At 47.6% G+C, this 5,071-nt stretch overlaps 1 protein-coding gene across 1 annotated transcript in view; it reads right to left on the minus strand.

The window, feature by feature from the left end:
- The window catches only part of TEPP (testis, prostate and placenta expressed), a 33,183-nt gene that overhangs the window by 22,258 nt on the left and 5,854 nt on the right, over positions 1 to 5,071 (minus strand). The gene's annotated exons all lie outside the window — the stretch shown is intronic.

The raw sequence follows: 5,071 nt of genomic DNA on the forward strand, positions 1-5,071 counted from the left end.
GGCTTGGTCTGTAGGCCCTTAACCATACGAGTGGCCCTTCTCTGGACCCTCTCCAGGTTATCCGCATCCCTCTTGAAGTGCGGCGCCCAGAATTGCACGCAGTACTCCAACTGCGGTCTGACCAGCACCCGATAGAGGGGAAGTATCACCTCCTTGGACCTATTTGTCATGCATCTGTTGATGCACGATAAAGTGCCATTGGCTTTTTTGATGGCTTCGTCACACTGCCGACTCATGTTCATCTTAGAGTCCACTAGGACTCCAAGATCCCTTTCCGCTTCCGTGCCACCCAGCAGGTCATTTCCTAGGCAGTAGGTGTGCTGGACATTTTTCCTCCCTAAGTGCAGTACTTTGCATTTCTCCTTGTTGAACTGCATTCTGTTGTTTTGTGCCCACTTGTCCAACCTGTCCAGATCTGCTTGCAGCTGTTCCCTGCCCTCTGGCATGTCCACTTCTCCACATAGCTTTGTGTCATCTGCAAACTTGGACAGAGTACATTTCACTCCCTCGTCCAAGTCACTGATGAAGACATTAAAGAGTATTGGTCCAAGGACCGAACCCTGTGGGACCCCACTTCCCACACCCTTCCAGGTCGAAACCGACCCATCCACCACGACTCTCTGGGTGCGGCCCTCCAGCCAATTCGCCACCCACCGGACTGTGTAGTCATCCAAGTCACAGCCTCTTAACTTGTTCACCAGTATGGGGTGGGATACCGTATCGAAGGCCTTCCTCAAGTCTAAGTATACGACATCCACCCCTCCAGTGAGCAGAGAATGGGCTTTCTCTTCCCCATAGGTTTAGCACAGTGCAAAGCACTGGGCTCTGAAGCCTGTTTAAAAACTGGTTTTGAAGTGATTTAAGTTTCAGCTGAACTGGTGTCAGACTCAGCTCTGCCAGCCTTAGTGGGCACAGAAGCCAACTCATTTAAAACATGTCATGGAAAACATCATAGGTTTTATCCTAGGCCCAGAGTGGAACAGTCCTGATCTGCATTAGAGCAGGACCTGAAAATGACTTAAAACAGTTTGGCCCTGCCCACACTGGTCAACAAAACCCTAATGAGAGCAGTGTGGCCTATAGGATAGGACACAAGGTAAAGGGTCAAGAGACCTCAGTTCTGTGCCTGGGTTAGCCATCCACCTGCTGTGTGACCTTTGGCAAGTCACTTCTCCTTTTTGTGCCACTGCTTCTCCTTCCCTTCCTTTGGCTGTTTAGGACAGAAGCTCTTTGAGCCATGGACTGTGACTTACTACATGTCTGTATAGCACCTAACTGAATGGAGCCCTGCTACTGGCTGACGCCTCTACAGCTCTTCCCTTATACTACTAATAAAAAGCAATGTTGCAAGCTGGTTTAGCCAGCACTTGGTTAAGGTCAGATTTGAACAGACAGAGCTGCCAAGGTTTTTTAATCTGGGAACATCCCAGACTGGATGCAACAATATCAGTGGTCATAAGACTGGGCTGTGAGTGCAGACAGGACACAGAGATTCATGCAAGCATCTTAACCTACTTGGGTGCATCTACATATACATTAGATCCAGGAGCAGTTTACTCGCAAGATATCCACACATGCAGGGAAGCGGGAGCAGATTTGCTGCTATTGGCAGCAAACTGCTTCTGCTTCCTAGGTCCTTGCAATGGGTGGCAGGGGCTTGCCAGGAGCACCAGGCCAAGAGACAGCTCTCTCCTGGCCGGGGCTGAGACATTGCACATTGCTCCTGGGGGACTGCCTGCTGCCAGGGTGGAAACAATGTCCCCCTGCCCAGCAGCAGGGAGCTCCTGGCCCTGGCTCCCCAATCACCCAATCAGGGCACGGGGCTGGGACCTGCCCCTGACCAGGACAGTTCCCAGCTTCTGCTCCATAATCACAGGGCCGGGGACTGGAGAGCTTGTTCCGTGCTTAGCTTTGTGAGTGTGGAGCTGGATCCCCTGCCTGTTCCCCACCCAGCTCCATAATCATGGAGCTGAGCAGGAAACAGGCTTTTCAGCCCCTGCCAGCAGGGAGCTCTCAGTGCCAGCTCCACAACAGCAGGTCAGGCGCACTGCCAGTTCCATGGTCATGGGCCTGGCACTAGGAGAGAAAGATCTTCCAGTCCTCACTCCCTGATTTTGATCTCAGAGCGGAGGGCTTAGAGCTCCCTGCTGCTGGGGCAGGGGACATAGTCCGTACCTGGGCCCTGGTAGCAGAGCCCACCCTGTTAGCAGGCAGTTCCCGGGGGCAGGGAACAATCTCCCGCTCCCTGGTGGCTGACTGACCAGGAGCAGATTTGCTCCAGGCCAGGCATCGACAAGAGTGTTACTGCGCAGTAACTAATTACAAGTAAATTTGCTATTTGCATTTGTAGGTAGAAAATTTACTTGCAAAAAGCAAGGCTTACTGTGCAGTAAGTGTGTGCACATGTAGAAATCGGGACTTGTGGTAGAGGTGACATCTTTTATTAGACCAACTAGATATTGCAAAAAAAAATTCTTTAATTGCAAGCTTTCGGGCACAAACGCCCTTCATCAGGTATAGGACAAAAGATTATAAAAGTTCTCCTGGGTAGAAATGAAAGTTCATATTTCGTAGGAGAGTTGAAGGTATGCTAAAATCTCCTGTTTGGAACAGTTCATTTTATATGTAGATTAGGCTCAGATGCACATGCTTACTGCACAGTAAACTATGCTATTGCATAGTAAAGGGTCTCGTGTAGATGCACCACATGTTACTAGGCCTCTCCTCCTCTGGATTAGACAGCACTGTGGTAAAAATGCCACTCCCCTGAGTACACTTACTGCTCCCACTGTTTTGCCACTAATAGAAGTGCCCCAACACATTTCTGCATCTTCTCACCAACAATGGTGGAGAGACCGGAGCTGGCCCATGGGAAGTCCTGCAGTTCACTTCTGCAACTGTTATGGGGTGCTGCCAATATCCGTATGTGGATCAATTACATAATGGTCCAAGGTGAGTCCTCTCTGACACTGGGATTGAGCTGGGCTCAGACTATTGAAACTTGATTGATAATACATTTTAATGGTGAATGAGGCCTGCTCTACACACACAGTTTAGTATTTTTAGATTGCTAACTCTACACCAAAGGAAGTGGTGGTTCTTCTCTTGATCTCTTCACATCAAGACCAGACACCTTCCAGGAAGATGCAATAATATTGGATTAAATCCTGGGGTAACTAAGTGAAATGTAATGACTAGTGATAAATAAGAGATCAAACAAAATGACTTTGGGGTCCCTTATGGCCTTAAACTCTGAGTCTCTGAATCTATGGAAGTTTGCATAGACAGCATCTATCTTTTTGTTCAGTGTTTGTACAGAACCTAGCACAATCAGGGCCTGATCCAGCTTCTACAGTGCAATTACTTAATAAACCAGTGCAACCCTCTAAATCAGTCTCAGCCATGCTTATAATCGACTTAGCTTAAATCAGCAAGGAACTGAATTCAGTTAAACCAACATAAACTGACATGAAACATAAGTTAAGTGTGTTCATACACCGTGTGCACAGCAGGGAGGTGCATCAGTTTCATTAAATCAGTTTGGTGCAACTGGTACAATGTTCTCATGTAAATGAGGCCTGAAAGGCGCAGGCCAAACCCAGAGGGATAGTTTTAAATGGATGTAAGTCTGCCCATGTAGCAGCAAACGCTGAAGGTTTGTCAGCATTGGGAAGGTTATGAGTTTACTGCCCTGCGATTTTACTACCATAATTAAAGAGGCACGAATCCTTGTGTACATGCTGCTAAGTAGCTTTACTATAGTTCATTGGGACTTTTACTTGAATGTTACCCTGAAGACTTCCTTCCCCTGATTTTATGCAAACCTTGAGTTTGGTGTTGCTTTAAACTGAGGCTGTCTGACCTTGATGGGATGAAGCCTATGTTTTGCTTTCTCCTAGATTGGGTATCCCACCTGCTCCAGAGTATGGATGCAAGCTAAACCACTTGAGTGCTAACTATCTGCCAGTACCTTCCCACAGTTCCCTCTGTGTGGCCAGAAGGACAGACAAGGCCTTCCACAAACCGCTGGAAAAGCAGTGAGGATGCAGTAATCAGGTATGCTTTTGCAATGTTCCTGTTCACACCAGGGATTTGCAAACCAGGGTTCTCAGGGCCAGGAGCCCATTATAAGAGTTAACCCTGCACTGATGACATCCCCTTATTCCAAAACGGGAGTGTTTCTTTCCATGTTAGTCTCTCCCACTTTATGCTGCATTGTACAATTATATGGCACAGGTAGGCTGGTAAATGTTACACACTTTAATTAAATTGACTCAACTTTGTATGCAGACAAGGTGAAAACTTATGCTACTCTCCCTGCTCAGGCAGGGAAAAAGGTGTTACATAAGTATTTAATAATTAATAATTATTCATGAGAACCTTAATAGTTCTTATTCAAAGGGGAAGTTTGCTCACAATCACAGCAGGAAATAGTTGCCTCACCACTATGCCAAAAAACACCTTCAGGAGGATACTGTTAATTGTATATTGCCGAGGTGTTAGAGAGGATCAAAAGATCTCTTTGATATGGTAACCACACCCCATTGCTAATTAAGGAGGAATTCTCAGTTTTGGGGGGTGGGATGGAAAACTTTATTAACAGTGGCTGGGTGCTAATTGAGCCAGGGAGATTGACTGGAAGTCTGACATTTAATGAGGAATTCTGGCACCTCCAGACAAAGGAGGCATTGTTTCTAAAGGGGAGGATACAAGCGCAGGGGAGACCTGCACTGATGGTGGGCCTCAACAAGCAGAGGGAAGAACTTCTGATGTGGTATTTGTGAAGGTGGTGTTGCTGCCATTGCTTCTGTACACTGCACTGGTCTTCCACCCAGGGACCCAAGTGTGTCACCCATAGAATCCAGAGAACTATGTGCGTCTTCTGGGGATCCAGAATGGAGAAGGTGGCAAGAAAGACCCTGCACATGAAGAAATGGGCCAGGGGCAGGGGGATGCCAGACATCCACCTGTTCCTGTGGGCACAGTACACGAGCCAGATCTGCAAGCTGGTGACTGGGCCAGCAATCAAAACAGCCTGTCTTGCCAAGTAATTTACAGGTCACCATCTGAG

The sequence above is a fragment of the Alligator sinensis genome, unplaced genomic scaffold (assembly GCF_000455745.1).
Source record: "Alligator sinensis unplaced genomic scaffold, ASM45574v1 scaffold203_1, whole genome shotgun sequence".
Lineage (NCBI taxonomy): Eukaryota > Metazoa > Chordata > Crocodylia > Alligatoridae > Alligator > Alligator sinensis.